The sequence below is a fragment of the Gopherus evgoodei genome, chromosome 1 (genome assembly GCF_007399415.2).
Source record: "Gopherus evgoodei ecotype Sinaloan lineage chromosome 1, rGopEvg1_v1.p, whole genome shotgun sequence".
Taxonomy (NCBI): domain Eukaryota; kingdom Metazoa; phylum Chordata; order Testudines; family Testudinidae; genus Gopherus; species Gopherus evgoodei.
In genome coordinates, this window is record NC_044322.1 from 68,961,120 (window position 1) to 68,983,443 (window position 22,324).

Genomic DNA, 22,324 nt, shown 5'->3' on the forward strand with positions numbered 1-22,324 from the left:
CCAACCCATCTCCCAGGTCTTGTTCCCCACTTACCTGTGGGCTTTGCTCACCTGTCCCCGTCGAACCTAGTTTAAAGCCCTCCTTACTAGGTTAGCCAGTCTGTGTGCAAATAAGTCTATAAGAAGTGCTTTTCTTTCAGTGTTTGAAAGCAGGAGTTAGAAGTAAAAAGCCATCAAAATTCTGGTAAAGTTAATTATGTCCCTTTTAAGGTAAGAATCTTTAAGCTGTGAATAGCTTTGGATCCAGAAGCAAGCCAGAAAGCATCTGTATTTATGCAAATTATCTAACTGATAAGGTAGAAGCCACTAAACCTGGGCTGCCTATGAAACAAATATAAGAAAATATGGGGTAATATCTCTGTTTTGCCTGAAATCAACAAGGATATTTGTATATTTTAAGCAATGATTGACTGCCCAGAAGGGGTAGATCTCTGTTTTTTTTGTCTTTCAGATAATCAGAGAAAACTGATGACAGCTGAACAACATTCAACGTATCATGCATTTACTGGCACAATAGGAATTATGTTTTGTGTTCTATGTCCTGTCTTGTGGTGTTTGTCTCATGGCCAGAATTGTTGTGTTTAATATTTTCATAGGATAGTCTAGTTTAAAATCAAACAGAGGGGTTAAATTAAAATGCAGATACTTGTTTTATTCAACTTTGGAATATAAAGTGTTTGGATAAATCAGAAAAATGTGATATACTAAGGTCTAATACATTTTCTTAAGTAAGAAAAAGAAACTTCATTGGCCAAATCTTTTAACTGAAAATTGTTGTTAAAATTTGCATACCAACAGTTTTGGGTGCAAGGACATGAAAAGTTAACCCACTCCCCATATTGTACATGGGATCCTTCTGGCTACCTCAGATTTCTAGCTAGAGGGCTGGGGATGGTGGGAAGCTATTGAACACCAGAGGTTGCATTGAGTGAACTCCTCAAAGTGGGTGTGCTTGTCCTGGCTTGTTGCTCCAAAGCTCTGTAATAAAGTTATTTTAGTGGAAGGGTATATGTGGCATACATTGCATAATAAGACTAATGTACTGTATAACGGCAATGTTTATGTGTTCATGGTTGGGAAAAAGGTGTATGAGTGAAGAGTGGAAGTTTCCTTTGTAGGTTAAAATAAGTCAAGAAGGGAAGAAGGAAAAAGAACAGAATGAATTAACTGGAAAAATAGCTAGCATGTTCAGTCTAAAGATAAGACACTGGCCCCATTCAAGGACACTGCTCACAGCTAAGACTTGGCTGACAACCAAGAAAAGGGGGGGGACTTAAATGTGCCCGAGCAGCTATGAGATCTGCAAAACACTGCCAAGCACTAATGAAATGTGTTAGGTTTCTTTTCTCACAGGTAAAGAAGTGCTACCCAAAGACCCTAGCAGCCCTGCCACTCCTTGGAACCAGAAGACTGGATCTATGTAAAGGTCCACTAATGAAAGACTGCTTTGGCTCCATGCTGGAAAGGCCCTTACTAAGTCCTGCTGACTACCAACACCGCTATGAAGTGCCAAAGACTGACTGCTTGGACCCATGGTTATCACTGCAAAAAGACCCCTCCACCTTGGGAGAATTCTCCTACTGATGATTAGCCTATTTCTCCGTCTGTGCCTTTTGGACAGCAGGGAAAAAGGACAAGGTGAAGTGCTAGTAACCTCTCCCTTGTCCACTGACAGATCTACTGTGCCTTTGGATTTTTCTAGAAGAATCAAAACCATTACAGGGTGATGTGCTGGTAACCTCTCCCCTGTGGGATGCTGAACCATGACTGTTTCAGGAAAGAAGAAGGAACACTCACTCCACTGAAATTGCCAAAGTCCAGGAATTCCTGACTAGAAAGGACATTAAGAACTGATCCTGGTGAAGAAACAGAGAATTATACACTGGCAGGAAGAAATTTCTGGGACCCTGCTTGGGAATGTGGTATTGATTAGATTTTGGGGTTTATTCTACAGGCTGTGTCCTGTATTTTGGATAAATCCTTCAGCATGTATTGCTCTCTCTAATTGGATTTTAAATGACAAGTACCAAAGGCACTTTGTTGCCACCGCCTCTTCCGTCTCCTCCATTACACTATTACCCCTGTAATACATCCAAATACAGACAATGCCATATATTTGATAAAACCAATGACCAGGGCCTTCACACTTTAGTGATTTATTTAAAGATTGTTTGGAAAAAAAAGGAAAAATATTTTTGAAGTTCAGGATATCTCATATAAGTGAACAATTGAGTGGAGAATAAATGGATCAGTGGAAATAAAAATCTACTATATCACTACAAATGAACCTCAAGAATCTGTAATTGAAATTGATGGGTTCCCTAGTGAAGTAGATATGATGGCTATTCCTGGAATTTGTACTGTGTTACATGAAAGAAGCCCTTATTGTTATTTGGTTACCCAATTAGTGAATAATCAAATGAATATCGAAAGAGTTTGTTCTGCCACTGGAAATTTTACTTGTATTGAAACCATTCCAGTAACTAATAATGTAACTTGTACCTTATTGCAATACACCCTCTCCTCTGCTATTAATGTCAATGCCTCTTGAAAGTACCTGAGATTAGTTAAAGGTATACAACCAATACATGTGATATAATACTACATCAAAGAGATATGTATTAGGATATCAATGGACTGTTATTAATACAACACTAGGGACTGTCAAATTTACATTGCCCTTATCCAGTTTCCAGATCACCTCTACATACCCAAATTGCTCACAAGGGGCTGCCATTAGATTAGCACAACAGAGGGCCTGGGTTATTTCCTCTGGAAGAAGAGGGACTTGACCGGATCTCTGTGGGATGGGGCCAATCGTGCAGAAGCCATTTGGAATATTATTAAAAGCCAAGAACATGATGAGAAATTGGGCCAGCTAGAAAAGGCCACTAGCCTTATTTCTGGAGCTCAGCTAACCCAAGTACAGGCTGGAGTTAGTGAGTTACAGTTCGTTTCCACCCTTAGTTCAATGACCTAGAAGTTACTGACAGAGATGGTATTGAATATCATTGAGTCTGAGAAGGCATTACAGTGGAATCTAGTATGTTTAGAAATTCAGGATTTCCTGAATGACCAGCTGATGGCCATTCGGCGTGATCTTGAGCACCAGACTTGGCCCACTGCCCTGACAGACACATCAGGAGTACCATTCTATCTGTGGCTATGGAGATATATTAGAGACTTTCTAGGTGGAAGTGTGGACATTCACCGTGCTCCTTCCAAGCATTTGGACCGGTTAGGGGGATGTGAGCTCCCACATACTGAATCCTGATGGGTCCATGGGAAGGATGCATGTGGGACTGGATTATTCACCGAGACATCTGGGAAATTAGACCACCTGGTACATCTAACTGATTTATAGTCAGTGCCCCTAGAATAACACCTGATATTTTGGATAGGAATAGGGAGTCAATGGACATTTGGCTGTTAGAACCCCTACAGCTTCAGTGTATCCATAAACTGAAGTCAGGGGAAGTTGTCACTGTTTATGATAACATTTGCCGGGAGGGTAGAGGACAAGGAACTATTCTGACAGGACATCTACTTTTTCAAGCTAATGATAGCTGTGTGTATGTAAAACCATCACATTGCAAGATATACATTTTAGTCTCATTACCCCTGCAGGCAATCATATTGTTTATTGGCCTGCAGATAGAATTTTGCAAGTAGCTCTTAGTTTCCAGATACCCTTTAATTGGACCAGCTTAGTACCTGATCGATTTCAAAATTTGCTTTCATTGTTAGCAGAGGTTCAAAGAATCTCTGAAATATAAGGGCAAATTCACATGCTTCAAAATATATATTAAGCTGAAATGAATGCTTTTCATACAGCTTATAGAGTGTCTATTTTGTGTATTAAGTATGATGTATTGTGCTTTGTAATAAAAACTGCACAACAACTTATTATTATTATTGCTATGGGATGTTATTGCTTACATTGCTGTTAGTTTAGGATTATCTTATTGTTGTTGTTAAAAGACATAATAATAGTAATACTTTTCATGTCCATGCTAATCATGCATTGTCATTACATCCAATGAAAACCCCTAGGGTTGAAACATCTGATGTAGAATCAGAAATCCCTGGCTTAATGCAAATAGAGATTTGAAAATATCTGTTGTACTAGAAGTGATGGTTTGAAGTGAGTTGGGAAGTGAGTTGGGAAAGAACTGTGTGAGAAGTTGTCATGATCTTGCACTGATAACCAAATATGTAGACTGACGTATGATAGTAGGATGGCCTATGTATAAACAAAATGCAGCTGTTGCTTATTATTGTCTGTATTATTGTTTGTTATTGTCTGTAACAAAAGTATAAATGCTTGCTGTAATTGTTTACCTGTTGAGAGACTTGTCCGGGACTGGGGCAATCCTGTGTCCTAGGACATTCCCTCCCTCTATTGCAATTGCTGGAGAATTAATAAAGTATTTGATTTTGCTGCACCCAAACAAAAAGCGAGAACTGAGTTTTTCTCCGACAGATGGGTGCTATGCAAGGGTGAAGAATGGGTGGAACATTTGCTTCATCTCCTCCATGTGGTGGAGGGGAGTTGGCAAACTATCCTGGTATGGGCCACTAGCAGATCAGCACATCCCACACAGAGCAAGTGGGAAATGGGAGATTCAGGAGAGTATCTTATCCAAGGAAGATTGTAAAATCACTCTATAACTTTATATAAATTAGTACGATGAATAAATTTGCAGGATTTGCAATCTCCTTATGGATATTCCAAGAACAGAAGAAAAGACTAAATGTGTCAAATAAATTATTCATTGTTAATTATTCACTCAGCTGGACGTAATATCGAGAAAAGTATGATAATGTTATTTAAAAGTTCTGTGTATGGAAGTTGATACACTGATAACATTTCACTGCCACATTACTATCTCTGCTGACTATATTACCCACTATATTTCTTCAAAGGTGACTCGCAACTAAAGTGAGGTATATTAAATATTCACAAACTGCTGTTGTCATAATATAATTCCCCACTCTGAACCTTAGCGTCCAAAAGATGGGGTACCAGCATGAATTCCTCTAAGATCAATAATCAGCTTAGTACTTGTAGCGCTGCCACCAACCAGGAATTCCAGTGCCTGGTACAATCTGGTCCCCACAAAACCTTGCCCGGGGACCCCCAAGACCCAGACCATCTGGATCTTAACACAAGGAAAGTAAAACCTTTCCCTCATCGTTGCCTTTCCCAGGCTTCCCCTCCCTGGATTACCCTGGAAGATCACTGTGATTCAAACTCCTTGAATCTTTAAACAGAGAGGAAAATTCACCTTCCTCCCTCCTTCTCTCTCCCCCTCCCAGACTCTCCCTGAGAGAGAAAATAATCCTAACACAGAGAGAAAATTAACCTTTCTCTCCCTCTTCCCTCCTTTCTTCCCACCAAGTCACTGGTGAATCCAGACCCAGTCCCCTGGGGTCTCACCAGAATAAAAAAACAATCAGGTTCTTAAACAAGAAAACGCTTTTAATTAAAGAAAGAAAAAACAGTAAAAATTATCTTTGTAAATTTAAAATGAAATATGTTACAGGGTCTTTCAGCTATAGACACTGGGAATACCCTCCCATCCTAAGTATACAAGTACAAATTAAAATCCTTTTCAGCAAAATACAAATTTGAACTCCTTCCATCCAAATACACATTTGAACTCCTCACAGCCAAATACACATTTGCAAATAAAGAAAACAAGCATAAGCCTAACTCGCCTTATCTACCTAGTACTCACTATTCTGACCTTATAAGAGCCTGTATCGGAGAGATTGGAGAGAAACCTGGTTGCACATCTGATCTCTCTGAGCCCCCAGAGTGAACAACAACCAAAAACTAACAGCATACACACAAACTTCCCTCCCTCAAGATTTGAAAGTATCCTGTCCCCTGATTGGTTCTCTGGTCAGGTGACAGCCAGGCTCACTGGATTTGTTAACCCTTTACAGGCAAAAGAGACATGAAGTACTTCTGTTTTGTTAACTCCTAATATCTGTTTATGACAGCTGTAGTATAATGTGCTGAATACACCAATAAAAAACAAAGTAAAAGAAGGTAAATAGGTTGACCAATGTAGTTATAGGCTTGTCAGCCTGACACAAATCCTGGGGAAGATAATGAAGCAGCTGATATTGGAATCAATTAATAAAAGATTGAAGGAGGGTAATGTAATTCATGCAAATAAACATGGGTTTATGGAAAATAGATTCTATCAAACTAACGTGATATTTTTTCATATGTTTACAAGTTTGGTTGATAAAGATAATAGTGTTGATGTAACATATCTAGGGCTTTTCTACGCTACTGTGCAGGGTCAATCTAAGATACGCGACTTCAGCTACGTGAATAACGTAGCTGACGTTGATGTATTTTTGTCTACCTACTACAGCGTCTTCACTGCAGTAAGTCGACAGTTGACACTCTCCCATAGACTCTGCTCACACTCCTCATTCTGGTGGAGTACGAGAGTCAATGGGAGAGTGCTCAATGGTCTATTTAGCTAAACTATCCTATCCTATCCTATCCTATCCTATACTATACTATACTATCTAGCAGGCAGTGTAGACGAGCCCTTAGATTATAAAAGGCATTTTACATGCTACTGCATGACATTTTGATTAAAAAACTAAAATGATATAAATGTAACTCGACACACATCAAATGAATTAAAAATTAGCTAAATCATAGATCTCAAAATGTAATTATAAATGGGGATTTTCCATTAAGCAGGTGTGTTTCCAGCCGGGTCCTGCAGGAATTGTTTCCTGGCCCTATGCTATTAAAAATTTTTGTCAATAACTGAGAACATTACTGATCATGACTGATAAAGTTTGCAAGTGACACAAAAAATGGAGGAGAAGTAAATAATGAAGGGTAAGCTTGATAAACTGGGTTAAAAATATGCATTTTAGTATAACTAAATGTATTCATCTCACAGGAAAGAATGTAGACCATACTTACCGGATTGGGGACTCTATGCTGGGAAGCAAGAAACAAGATTTGGGCTTGTGCATATTCAGCTGAACATGAGCTCCTAATGTGATGTTGTGGCCAAAAAAGCTAACGCAATCCTCAGATACATTAACAAAGGAAACTCAGGTAAGAACAGAGAAGTTATTTTACTTTTGTATATGATATTGATATGACTGTTGGTAAAATACTGTGTCCAGTTGTGGTGAGTGCCCACATTTCAAGAAGGAAGTTGACAAATTAGAGAAGGTTCAGAGAGACCGCCAGAATGATTAGAGGATTAGAAAATATGCTTTATCATGAGAGACCCAAAGAGCTCCATCTATTCAGGTTTAAAAAACAAGGTTAAGTGGTGTCTTGATTTCAGTCTAGAAGTACCTACTTGGGGAATAAATATTTAATAATGGGCTCTTCAATCTAGCAGAGAAAGATATAACATATTCCAATTGCTGTAAATAAAGCTAGACAAATTCAGATTGGAAATAAAGCATACATTTTTCAACAGTGAAGGTAATTAACCACAGGAACAATTTACCCAAGGTCATGGTGGATTCCTCATCACTAATATTTAAATCAAGATTGGAGGCTTTTTCTCAAAGTTATGCTGCGGAATTCTTTGGGCAAATTATGCAGCATGTGTTATACAGGAGGTCAGACTGGGTGGTCACAGTGATCCCTTCAGACCTTGGAGTCTGTGAATCTATTAGCGTGTCCCAGAGTTGGTGAAAGCAGTATTTCACTCAGGATGTTCTTATTTTTATCCCTCAAGAATTAAAATAAGTGTAACTCTTTTGCCAGGAGGTTAACAGCAGCAAAAGGGAGGGTCAGGTTCAATGTATCTGGAGTTCCTCTTGACAAATAATGAAGGCCCCACCCAGAAACTTGGGGCAACTAACTGCACTCTCCTTTGATGCTTTTAATAGGTGGAACTTCCTTACAAGCCAGCATTGTGTACAAGACAAAGGAATCTTTATTGGGGAAAAGAAGTACAGTGGTAAACATGGGAAAACAAAGAAACAGAATATATATGTAAGTGAAGAGTACAATATCCCCCTCCTTCCAGTAACTTTGGTGTTAGTCTGCCTAACTCTCTTCCCACTGCTGGTAAGAACATCCTACAATTAACAGTCCCTTGACTCTTCAAAGCTTCTCTCAGAGTCCACTACCGCCAAAAAAGTTCATCTATAGTTACGATGATTCCCCAAGTATCACTTGAGGAACTGTGTAGGCAATCCATGCAAATAATGTTCTCAATAACAGCACTTTCCCTTTTCACCAATAGAGGGAGTTGAAGGAGCTTGTGGTCATATAGCTTGCATAAGAATTAAAAAAAAATCTATATATTTCTGTAAAGGAAAACAAACAAAAACAACAAAAAACCCTTATTAAAAACAACTGCTAACAGGGATAAACAACTACATGTGGCTGTATAAATCATGATCGACCAATTTGACACTTAGTTGTAATAGATTACAGAATATAATAGATATGTGGAGCGGTTTGGCTCATTCTACCTGAAGTACTGAATCTTTATAGAGCAAGATCATTTTGGTGGCAGTTAACAACTTTGTCCTTCTATAGTAGGTTGTCAAACCAACACCTTATCCTTAAAGTTATAGCTGCTAGCTATCTATCTAGGAATTACCAAATTAATACTTCCATGCTGGATTTGTAGAAGTAAAGCCAGTGTTTCTCAAACTGGGGTCACCACTTGTGTAGGAAAAGCCCCTAGTGGGCTGGGCCAATTTGTTTACCTGCCCCGTCCTCAGGTCCAGCCGATCACAGCTCCTGCTGGCTGCGGTTCACTGCTGCAGCCCAGTGGGAACTGCTGGAAGTGGCGGCCAGTAAGTCCCTCGGCCCACACTGCTTCCAGCAGCTCACATTGGCCTGGAGCAGCAAACCGCAGCCAGTGGGAACTGTGATTGGCCGGACCTGAGAACGGGGCAGGTAAACAAACCGGCACAGCCCACCAGGGGCTTTCCCTACACAAGCAGCAACCTCAGTTTGAGAAACACCGAGTAAAGCCATTGTAACTTGTATGACATCTAGCTATCTTGATTGTTTGAACAAAAGAGAAGTTGCCAGAGCAATCAAAAAACGTTTCACTAAACAATGGTGGCTATGCAATAAAGGATAATGTATATATATCACACCTTCAGTAGTGATGGTTTAAAGTCAGTCATCAATTATTTCCACTGGATTAGCCAAATAGTGAAAATAGATTTGAAATGGCCCCATGCTTTAACCAAGGCAAAGAGAGATCACTGGAAAGATGTTATCAAAAACCTGCAAGCTGCATTTCATGTCATCTCCCTTTCTTTTTTGCTAGCTCAGATAAAAATAAATATGGATTCTCTTTTTTCTGATTTTTTAATATTGTTTTCTTTTTTGCTTTTTTGTTATAGCAATGTTACTGAATGTTGCTGAGGCCACATTTGATACCAACAGAAGCAAATTATTTTGATAACTTCTCAGGTACATGACCCACTTTTAGAGTTGATGGTGATAAAAGGTAGAAAGAGTTGCCTTAAAACAACTGCTAATAGTTTGAAAATAACAGCAAGAACCTGGGTGGACTACGTACTTCAATTTTACCCTATTTCTGTTTTTAAATCAATTGTATATTATTTTATGTACTTTATTTCCAGTGATAGTGTATCTGAAGTTGAATTTTCCAGATTTCTCAGAAATGCCAGTTAAGCTATATTCTCAGCATGTTCAGCATGCTTAATGAACTCCTTGGGGAAGTAAGAATATCTGTAACACAATTAACTTCCCATTCTTATGTAAATGAGGAGTTTCAAGGTCCCTGATGGAAGCATGCTCTTTGGCTACAGTTAGCAAATGTATGCTATTAAATGACACATGGAGCCTTGAGCTGAAATTTAGACTTCACTAATTTGTGCTGTGACATGTGCAAAGCTGCTTTGGAGGGATGTGAAACACAGTTTTTTAAATGTATCTGATGAAATGGGGATTATCACCCCTGGCTAGACTGTCATCAGCAGTCTGATTACCTTTGCCTGTTCTTGTTCTTAACAGAAGGAGCTTGCTGCCATGCCTTTCACGGGATACATTTACTGTTTTATCACTTCTCTGTTTATTATCCAGTTGAGATTATTTATTTAAAATCAGAAAAAGATCCAATTGAGAAAGTTACCCTACAATAATATTTTAATTTGTGCATGTGTTGGTGTGCATGGAGTTAACTCTGTATAAAAATGGAAAAAGAAATATGCTGTAAATTATGTAGATAAGGTCCATGCAGCTTATAAAGGAAAACAAAATAACATACATAAATTTAATAGCATGAGTGAAAAAGGGGATTGAGAAAACGATGTACAAAATGAAAAGAGGATGTTACTGAATAGTGAAAGCTTTACTGTTGCTAATAAAACATTTTGAGATCCTCGGATCATGGAAGGCACTATATATGTGTAAACCAGGGGTCGGAAACCTCTGGCACGTGGCTCACCAGGGTAAGCACCCTAGTGGGCCGGGTCAGTTTGTTTACCTGTCGTGTCAGCAGGTTTGGCCAATCGCGGCTCTCACTGGTCGGAGTTCACCATCCCAGGCCAATGGGAGCTGTGGGAAGAGGGGTGTGGCAAGGGATGGGCTGGCCAAGGCTTCCTGCCTCCCCCATTGGCCTGTAGAAGTGAACCACAGCCAGTGGCAGGAGTGATCGGCCGAACCTGCCGACACAGCAGGTAAACAAACTAGCCCAGCCCGCCAGGGTGCTTACCCTGGTGAGCCGTGTGCCAGAGAGTGCCAACCTCTGGTGTAAAGTATTCTTGTTTCAGACAAAATGATTCCTCTGCACCTTTAAATGAGGGGGGGGGACAATTTACCAAGTAGTGTCTTGTCTAGCCAAGTGAAGGGGACGAGAGAGATGAAAACTGCTGCAAAAAGGGGCAGCATGATTGCTGATTCATCCCCTGGGAATGCAGGGTTTTAAAAAGGTCAGCTCAGTGCCTGTAGCTTTCCTTTCTACATGGACCAAAGCTGAAGCAGCACCCACTCTCCCTCCCTTCTAGGTGGCAAAATACCAGGTTTGGTCAACACTTGCTGTGGACATTATGCTAACTGTCCCTTTTTTAGCAGCTGGGAAGGAATTTTCCCCTTACCATCAGATTGGCTTGAGTGCAGTCTGGTTTTTTTCTCCTTAAGGTTCCTTCAATTGCACAGTAGCTAAAGCACTGAAGCCCTAATTAGGAGAGCACATAGCACCTGCTCAAGTCTCCTTGACTCAAGCACATGTTTAAAGTTAAGCTTATGGATAAGTGCTGTCCTGAATTAGGACCATAAGTCTGTCTATTGTTTCCATTGTTGGCATTTTAAGGCCACTGAGAGTCATTTAACCTAATATTATGTTTCTGTACCTACAGTGATTTAACTTAAACTGTCTCTTATTCATTTGAAAGTTTTACCAGGTTATAGAGATTCCCAAAACATAAAGCCTCAGATTCTTCCACCCTTGCTCACATTGAGTGGTACTTTAGGAGTAAGGTACTACTTAGTCCTATTAATGGGATTGTTCACGGTGTAAAATGTGTATGGATAGCAGGATTGAGCCCATAAGGAAAAATACTGGTAAAACCAGAAAATTTTTAAAACCAATAAGAAACATCCCACCTGAGAAACATAAACCTGCCATCTGGTTTGGAATCAAAGATGCCTAACCTTTACATTCTGTTTGCTTGAAGTGTGGTTCTTCCCTAAAAATAGCTCTGTAAAAAGGATCTGTGGGGTTCGATATGTATTGGGTCTCATTGATTCCAGATCAAATGTGCTCTGTTTACAAATTCCAGATAAGCATTCCATATTCAAGGCTCCTCTTTACAGAATAATCCTCAAACAGTAGTAACAAAGTATCAGTCCAACTTGTGGAAGAAAGTATAAACCACAAATGAATGAAGTTGCAACCATGAATGAAATCATAATCCATAAAGTTTGACTTCCAGGAGTGAAAAAATAACCATAATCAGAGGGGTAGCCGTGTTAGTCTGAATCTGTAAAAAGCAACAAAGAGTCCTTTGGCACCTTATAGACTAACAGAAGTGTTGGAGCTTAAGCTTTCATGGGTGAATACCCACTTCGTCAGACACATGTCATGACATGCGTCTGACGAAGTGGGTATTCACCCATGAAAGCTTATGCTCCAATAGTTCTGTTAGTCTATAACAAGGGTCAGCAACCTTTCAGAAGTGGAGTGCCGAGTCTTCCTTTATTCACTCTAATTTAAGGGTTCATGTGCCAGTAATACATTTTAACGTTTTTAGAAGGTCTCTTTCTATAAGTCTGTAATATATAACTAAACAATTGTTGTATGTAAAGTAAATAAGGTTTTTAAAATGTTTAAGAAGCTTCATTTAAAATTAAATTAAAATGCAGAGCCCCCCCCGAACCCGTAGCCAGGACCTGGGTAGTGTGAGTGCCACTGAAAATCAGCTCATATGTCGCCTTCAGCACGCGTGCCATAGGTTGCCTATCCCTGGTCTATAAGGTGCCACAGGACTCTTTGTCGCCAATAATCATAATCTTCACTTTCAATATTGGAATGGAAGTAAATTCTTCTTTATTTTAGTTATTTAGTAAATGGCTTTATGTAAATATCTTGAACTCTTGTAAGCTAACAGAGAAAACGTGTTCATTTTATGGCCTAATACTAGTCTTAAATATCACAGATAAATTAGGTAGAGGGTTAAAATAATCTGCTTCATTTTTGAAGATATACAGTATTAAAAATGTAGAAATCTAAAATGACAATTCATGTTTCAGAATCTTACCTCCTGCCTTCACAATACCAAGCATATTTTGCCACTTTTTGAAAAAAAAATTATACCGTATGTAACTTAAAATGTGCATTAATTTTTGAATGTTCTTTCATACATATAGCTCTTGTTACTTGCACTACAAATTAGGGTACCTGCTGCTACAGATGTCTCATCTAAATTTGTACTCTAGAGCATCTAACAGTAAAAGCGTAAGTAAAATTACCTAATTAACCAGTATTTTGAATCCACCTTGCATCAAACACCTGCCTGGAAATAAAGCTAGCTTAATAATGAAACATATATGTTTGAAATATATTGTTAAAACATCAGCATGAAAGGTTGAGTCACAGCAAGTGGATATGTATAGAAAGTGGAATAACTACAGAATGATCCATGCTGATACATTTTTGTAGTAAAGCCGGTTAATGTATGTATGGCATTAGCACATGTGGTGTCCATGCAGGGATCCCAGATCAAACCCACACCTTTTTCTTTACTCCTTAAATCAGTATGTGGGAAAAAATGGGCCTAATCTGACATTTTGCTATTTTAGGTCAGACAGTGAGAGTTTTACAATTCATTTCACTACTGAGTCCCTAAAAAGAGAGGGCTAGGAAACTATAATATTCTCAACCCTTCTTTTGTTTTAAGAATCTGCTTCTTTGGGTGAAAACAGTGTTGCAATTAAGCATTGGAAAAGCTGCTTCTATTCTTAAGTCCACTGCTACCTATAGGGTCAGATGTTCAAAAATTTGCAGAAGAGAGGAAAAAATATGAAGAAAGGCAACACAACTGTGCCCTCACTAAGAGCTCATGCCATTCACTTTTCTGCCATGTTTCTTCCCCACTCCATCCCTTGCCTATTTTTTTTTTAATTTAGACTGGGTAGAATTTAAAAAAAAAATCTCATTATACTTATGGGTAATCCTGCAGTACTATTTATTCATTATTAATAATTATTGCTATTATTAGTTGTAGTAGTATTTTATTAGTATTATTATATAAATAATAATAATTTTATCACAGTGGGAAAATATTCACTAGAACCTAATGAGAATTCTGAACTCCTCTGATTTGTTGTAACCTAAGTCTAATTGGAGTTCAAATCTCCATAGATGCATTAACTCACTGCACCGTCTACTGCTCTAAATTAGTTAAAAATGCATTCTACAAATACATCATAGCAGAAAATGATTCCCAAAAGTGTTTTATATTGTTCTAAGGTGCAATGTTTACCTGGTAATCTCTGAAGTGGACTTCACAGATGTGTATTATGGCTGAAAAATTTATAACTTTCCATTATTAAAAAGGAGATAGTCTTGGGGTAGAAATATAAATAATAGATTTATTTAAAATCATAACTAATCAGCTATTCTAAAACAAGCTGAATATATACTATATTGGAATATAAATAAATAACATCTGTTCTTCACATAGGTCAGTGCTGTGTCATTCACCTTTTAATATTAATATTTTAGTGAAATTATAACTCCTTATTTAAGACCTTGAAATGCATTTCTTTCTTTTTTTCTTCCTTTTTTTTAACTGAATGTCTCAAGAGATACAAAAATCAACAAAGTAAGCACAGAGAGTTACATGTGTAGTATAACTACAATTGCTCATTACTGTCGTCTAATTTCAATTCTACCGCAGCATCATTTCTGGGAAAGCTTGGCATTGCAGTACTGAGTTGGCTCCTATTTTGTATGAGCTCTGTCACAGTGCATATATATTTTCAGTTCATGCTTGAACAACAAGTGCTGTGTTTCACTTTTATTTCCATTATTCACATCAGTGAGGAGATGTATGATGGGAAAACTTATAGCCCTCTGTCCTATATCTTAGCTAGTCCCATCAATTGTGGTTGCTACCTTTCTTTATGGAATAGTAGAAAGAGTCAAAATACCTTCCCAGCTGAGCTGTGATGTATCAGATCGATGAGGAGTCTGGATCATTTCTTGTTTTCGTCCCACCATTAGGACATATCCAGGGAACATAAGTGTTAGATTGGGTGAGAGGTATCTGGGACACATTTTATCACATTGATTCATCCATCACACTGGAGGAAGTGTTGTCATGGTTTTTGCATTCTATGCTGGAGCCTGTGGTGATCTCTGTTTAATAGCTACACCTCTTTCATGATGACATGCCCATGGTGGCCATGAGAGTGAAGAAGCTTTTCTGATCATTAGGAAGATAGCCTGTTCTCAGAAATCTCTGATCTCTGCCTAATATGTGGTGACTAAGAGGTGTCTGGCAATTTTCAAGATGTGTGCCAAGTAGTCAGCATTTATTTTCTATCTCCCAGTCTTGCCTTTTGCCTTATTTAGCAATACAGGGTGGTGAAAATCAGAGACCCTAGCCTTTGTCTCATGCTATTTAACAGGCTCAAACACTAATCCACAATAGGATCATGGAGGAGGCACTGAGCCTTGTAGTCATACCAAGACCTGTTTGGATGACTCAGCTGGTCTTATGTTGGTGCAACAGTTTCCAAGCCTAAATCCTGGGTGTGTGGTTGTTTCTGAGGTCCTAGTCAAATACAGCAATAGAGACTGAAAGTTTAGCTAAGGGTTAAAGAGAAGACAGAAGGTAAAAAAAAAAAGAGTTAAAGTCAGCCTTTGAGAAAGTGAGTGAGTCCTTGAGGGAGATATATGATGGAATCAGCAGGGGACTGGAAGTGTAGAGAAAATGTTGCACAGGAATAAGAACTCTTGGAGAAATTAGGCCATATTGGAATGAGCACAAAGCAATAGGGAAAAAAGAAACTAAAAAAATGTTCAAAACAATACAAAACATAAAAGCTACAAGAGTCATGCCCCCAGTGTGATATATGTTTAACTTCTATTAATGTCAATGTGAGTTACGCACACATAAGGAGAAAATAGATACCTCCATCTGTAAACAGAAGCAAGGCCAAATTATTTAAGTTGGGGAGAACACTTCAGAAAACATTGGACAGCCCATGAATCAGAATTATCTTCACAAATTATGATTAATGTAAGTCTGAGTGATGGTAATTCCTTGTGCATTATGATGAAAACCTAACCATTATTGTTACCAAAAATATACATCTCCTCTCAAACAAGGACCATCAGACATGGGAACAATGAACCTCAGTAACTGTAACATTGGAGTTTGTAACCTTAGTCCTCCTACAGGAGAAATCTGTATTAGTATTACTGTAAGGCATTTTAGGACAGGGTTTGGTAAGGATTTCCCAGCACATTTTGAGAGTCTCAAAATTCCGGCGGGCCCATACCCATAGCAGTGCTGCTGAAGGAGGACCTTGAGGAATTTTCAGGAGCATGATTTGTCTTCTGTACCCACAAGTTTCACCTCACTTAACAACTGGTTGCTCACAAAATCAGACATAAGAATACGAAAGTATCACAGAACACTATTACTTAAAAATTGCTTACTTGATCACTTTTACCATATAATTGTAAATCGATTGGAATATAAACATTATACTTACATATTAGGGTATAGTACATACAGCAGTATAAGCAAGTAATTGTCTGTATGAAATTTTAATTTGTGCTGACCTTGCTAATGATTTTATGTAGCCTGTTGTAAACTAGGTGGCCAGTGAGGGGAGGGCTAGCTCTGTGTTTTGAGCATTAGCCTACTCACACAAAGGTTATGAGTTCAATCTTTGAGGGGGGTGTCAAGGTTCCCTCCCTACTCTGAACTTTAAGGTACAGACATCGGGATCTGCCTGAAGACCCCTTAAGCTTATTTCTACCAGGTTTGGTTAAAAACTCCCAAGGCACAATTTCTCTCTTATACTTTGGATTAAGTAACACTGCCACCACCAATTGATTTAAACAAACATTTAAGGAGGGCCACTTGGAGCCCTACCTTCTGCAAATATGCCCCCAAGCCTCTACACTCCCTTTCCAGGGGAGGCTTGAGAATAATATCCTCACCAATTGGTATGGGTGAACGCAGACCCAAACCTTGGATCTTAAATTAATGAAAAATTAATCAGGTTCTTAAAAGAAGAATTTTAATTAAAGAAAAGGTAAAAGAAACACCTCTGTAAAATTGGGATGGTAAGTACTTTACAGAATAACAAAAAGACTCAAGAACACAGAGGATCTCCACTCTAGGCAAAACCTTAAAGTCACAAAACCAGGCATAAACCTCCCTCTTACACAAAGGAAAACACAAGCCAAAATAAAAGTAAACTAACACATTTTTTTGCTAAATACTTACTAACTCTATAGGAGTTGGATTGCTTTCTTGATCTGACTCCAGCAAGCACACAGAACAGACAGACAAAGCCTCCTCCTCCCCCGAGGCCCAGATTTGAAAGTATCTTGTCCCCTTATTGGTCCCTTTGTCAGGTGCCAACCAGGTTATCTGAATTTCTTAATCCTTTACAAGTAAAAGGATTTTGTGCCATTGGTCAGGAGGTATCCCATAGCACTGTATACAGATAAGTGGTCACCCTTCCCTTTATATTCATGACAGGAGGCCATTCAGGGATGTAGGGCCAAAATCTGTCTGGGGACTGGGCCTGCTTTGAGCAGGGGGTTAGATTAGATGACCTTCTGATGTCCCTTCCAACCCTGATATTCTATAATTCTATCTAGATGAGATGTTGTAGCCCAGGGTTTCTCAAACAGGGGTCACGACTTAAGTAGGGAAAGCCTCTGGTGGGCCGGGGCAGTGTGTTTACCTGCCTTGTCAGCAGGTCTGGCTGATTGCGGCTCCCACTGGCCACGGATTGCTGCTCTGGGCCAATGGGGGCTCTTGGAAGCCGAGGCCAGTACATCTCTTGGCTCACGACATTTCCAGCCCTCATTGGCCTGGAGCAGTGATCTGTGGCCAATGGGAACAGCGATCAGCTGGACCTGTGGAAGGGGCAGGTAAATACACCGGCCCAGCCTGCCAGGGGCTTTCCCTATGCAAGTGGTGACTCCTGTTTGAGAAACCCTACTGTAGCCCCTGGAAGACCTCTGTGTACCCCCTGAGGTACATGTAAACCTGGTTGAGAACCACTGCCCTAAGAGAACCTATAGTGATTTTTCCATCAATACAATAAAATTTTATTTTGCAAGAAAGCTTTGATTTTTCTACACATTCTCCCTATAAGGGTATTATATAACCCTAATTTTGGAGATGAGTTTTTTTTTTTAAAGAAAAATCCATAACTTTTAACAATCTATTTATATTTCATATTTCTGTCCTCTATCTAATTGTCTTTTCACCTGTTTCCTAAGTCATTTTTCTTATTGCCTTATATTTGATGCTTCAGGGCATGCTTTCTGCAGGGTGCATTTAGATTTAGCTATACCGTGTGAGTCCCATTAACTTTAATGAGATTGCATGGCTAAAATTCTGGTCATCGCACTGAAAATATTAATCTAAAACCTTTTGTTACAACTTTTTTCTTTTTTATATGAAGATTTCTGTTAAGTTAAAACAAAATAAAAGAAAAAAACACCTTTGGACTTTTATTTGAAAAATATAATTTAAAGTATGTTGAATGTATTGTTATGTTTCCTTTCCACAATAGATGTTCCCACTGAAAACCTTTTTTGCTAGTAACATCAGAGAAGGATCCTCTCAAGGCAGAAAAATAAGTTGGCAGAAGGGTTGCTGGGGATCTGTTGTGTGCTAGCTCCTACAGAAGATGATCCAGGGAATGGAGGCTGGTAGGATGATGGGGCATGTTTAGGGAATCTGTTTCCTTCTCATAGCAACAGCATAAAGGGAAGGACACATTCCTCACACCAGGGAACCAGAAAGAAAGCTAATGAATCTGAGGTGAGCTTAAATAGCTCTATTCTGACTCAGTAACATCATTTCCCACCTTCTTTCTGCCAACTACCAGTACAAAGGGGAGATGCTCTCCCGCTTCCAGCAGAAAGCAGATCAAGGTCTTTACTTTGCTGCAAGGAACCTGCAATAGTAGGGTACTAACACCACATCAAGTAGGCTATTTCATTTCCTTTACCCAACTATGAACAAAGATTTGCATCATTAAAAGAATAATGCTTTCAATTTGAGGAGGATAATCACCAGTTTTGCCCTTTCCCAGAACAGCACAATATTCGGGGGTGATGAGCACATTGGCCATATTTTGATATCAAAGGCTTCCCAGAGGAGCTAATAGAGACAGTGCCTGTCATAAAGTAGTTCTAAACCACCTAACCTAATTTTCCACAAGTAATCTCCAGAGCCACTGATAGCCATGTTCTGGTCTGCATCCTTAAGCTGAATATGGCCATTATAATAAATGCAAGAACCAACCCCTTAATCGAGTGAGATCATTTCTTCTTCCAGGCAGAAAACAAACTTTCCTCATTACAAGGCAAGAATAAACTATTGTCACGCTCCACTCCTGAAACGTAAAAACTCTTGGACCCTACTGAGTTCAAAAATGTACTTATACAAGACCGCCCAAACGAGATCAATTATTTAAAAAACTAGTGAGTCCACTAGCTCTGCAACGCCCTCTCTTATGTCATTGACCACACAGTTTGCCATGGTTCTTGGTGAGAAAGAAGAAAACTCAAGGGCCGATAGTAGAAACCTCTGTCTGATACCAGCAGATTCAGACACAAAGAATTTCTACACATCTATAATGATGCCATCAAAGAGGAAAAGAGACCCAATGTAGTCTCTACCAAATCCTCAACTGGTCCAGTGGAATGGAGTTATTTAGGAAGATCATGATGGTGGAGAAATAGGCAATCTGTCAACTCATTAGGACTATGCAAGGATTTGAATATTAGGACCTTAAACTATTTCCCCTACTATTGAAAGTACTGTTTTCAGATTATTAAATCCAAAGCCTTGGTGTCTTTTTATACTCTGCTTTCTCTTCAGATCATCTTAATCTGTGGACTCCTCAATTCCACTGAATGCCTAAATAATCATGTAGATAATAAATGCCTCTTCTCATTTGCTAGTAGTCAGTGATCTGCATCCCATCCTAGTGTCCACATCTGGCCATAGTGACCCAAGAATATGTATCCTCCTGTTTTTTCTTTTACAATGGAAACAGTACAAAATTGTGCTACATCTGGCCATGTAGAAATATTAGTTTAATGTTTATTAATCTATGATAAAAGACATATATTTCTTTAAAAAAGCCATCAAAGACATTAGTTCTGGATGACTCTGAGCCATTCTGTGTAGAAGTAGTCCCACACACTCATGTACTTTGCTTCTGAATTTTAAATCTCTTCCTCTTGTGTGTAAGAGTGAGGCATGGTTGGGCTCTGATATTCCATATTCATTATCTGTCCCGGTGATAGATTATAGTTAGACTTTAATTTGGATAAAGAGATCAAAATGTAATCTCTTCACAATAATCATCTATTACTTAGAGTTTTTCAGAAATATGATAAAATGGTACAAAAACATAATCTGGAGAAAATAAAAGGGAATTTAATGGTAATGTTATTATTTAATTTAGATTTTTGTAATACTTACATTTAAAAGACATACATTTTTTAAAATGGATTCACACAGTCAGACCCTTAAATCTACATGGCCATGCAGCCACAGGAGTCAGCCTCCCTGGAGCTAGCTCCAGGGTTGATACCACAGTGATCTTCCTGCACTGCTCTGGAAAGTAAATGGAGGATGAAAATATTATGTTGTTGAATGTGTTTCTTTTTCTATTCTATTGTGAAAAGTTGGCGATTAAAGCCTAGGGAATGTTTTTAACTTTAAGCAAATAAAGAATTTCACGATCATGTTTTTTAACCGTAATTGGTTTTAATATAATCTCTTTGCTTTCTGCTTTAACAAAAGTGGGCCAAATTCTGCTGGATATTACACAGTTGTGACTGGTAGCGGAATTTACTTCACGATCTGCAAGCACTCTAATCATGTTATCCATGGTTTTGTTTACTGTTTTTTTTCCTTTTTAGGAATTCCAGACCAAGAGCTGCTTACCAATACTAATTTGAGACTTTTCAATTATCTTACTTAACAACTAATGTGATTTATATGGAGTTTGATGGGACCAGTTGTAGTGGAGAATATTGTTTTTTTCTGCATTTGCATAGTAAACATATTTCTCTAATTAAAATGAAATTTAAATAAATAATTCCTGTAGATCATTACAGGCATTATTAAAAGCATGTGCCAAGGTGATAGATAGTGTGCCGAGGCTAAAAAAAAAAGATGAATTTAGAAGCACACCAAGAGGCATGGGGATGGGGGCAAACCAGGAAAATTATTGCATCTTTTTGAGCTGAAACACCAAACCTGAAAATTAAAGACAGGGTCTGGCTAGGAGGGAAAAATAAAGATACACTAAATGGTTTAAGGATTAATGAAGATACCTCCAAGCACAGGGACAACTAACTACTAGAAATTACCATCCTTCCCTCCAACCTGCCTCAGATGATTAAGGTAGCAAAATACATTTCTAATAGCTACCCATCTGAATTTGGAAGAAGAGAAATATGAGAAATAGGAAATAATTCAAAGTATCTTTTATTAGCACCTCATACCTCAGAACAATTTAGCTGTTTTAAACAGCATTACAGCAATCTGCTGTATATCAGGGTAGGAATGCACTACAGATCTCTTTCTGGAATGATTATGATACTTCCTTAGGGATCTTCTGCACAGGGAATTCATAGGAAAGTTAGTGTGAAATAGCTAGTGTAAGAGTCTAAAAGCACAATAGCTATTCATGTAAACATTCTTATTCCATAGTACAAAATACCTTCTTGCTATTTAGGTTAATCAAATTCCAAAGTGTATTAACCTAAGCCATACAGGGTATGTCTAAACTGCAAAGAAAAAAACCTGTGGCACTGAGTCTCAGAACCCAGGTGAATTGACTTGGGCTTAGGCTTCAGGGCTAAAAATATCAGGGTACACTTTTGGATCTGGGCTGGAACCCAGGGTTTGAGACACACCTTCCTCAGCAGGTTTCAGAACCTGGGCTCCAGCCCAAGTCCAAATGTCTACACTGCTATTTTTAGCCCTGCAGCCTGAACCCCACAAGCCCAAGTCAATTTTGACCTAGGGTCACTACAAAAAGTAATTTTCCCTCCACTGATACTCACATCTTTTTTATCAACAATTGGAAATGGGTGACATCCACCTTGATTGCATTAGTTTTGTGAGCGCTACAAACATAATTTTCCCTCTCTTGATATTCACCTCTTCTTGTCAACTATTGAGAATAGGCCATTTCCATCTTAATTGAACTGGCCTTGTTAGGACTGACTCCCCACTTGGTAAGGCAACTCACATCTTTTCATATGCTATGATATATACACTGCTTACTGTATTTTTCACTCCATGAATCTGATGAAGTTGTAAAGAGTGGTGACCATAGGGAAAATTCCATGTTTGACCTGAGCAGTAACTTCAACATGGGATTCAGAAAACAGTCAACCATGCAAAGGCCTTCAGTGTGGTTGACTTCATCTGAGCCCTTTGAGGTAAACACCCGTAATTTCACTGGGCATGTCATTCAACAGGGAGGTTCTCCTCTGCAAAGGGAAAGTAAAAGATGCACCTTCTGATTCGAGAAATCTGTTCCCTGGCTGCATTCAATAACACAAACAAAGCCTCTACTCTTAGCCAAGCA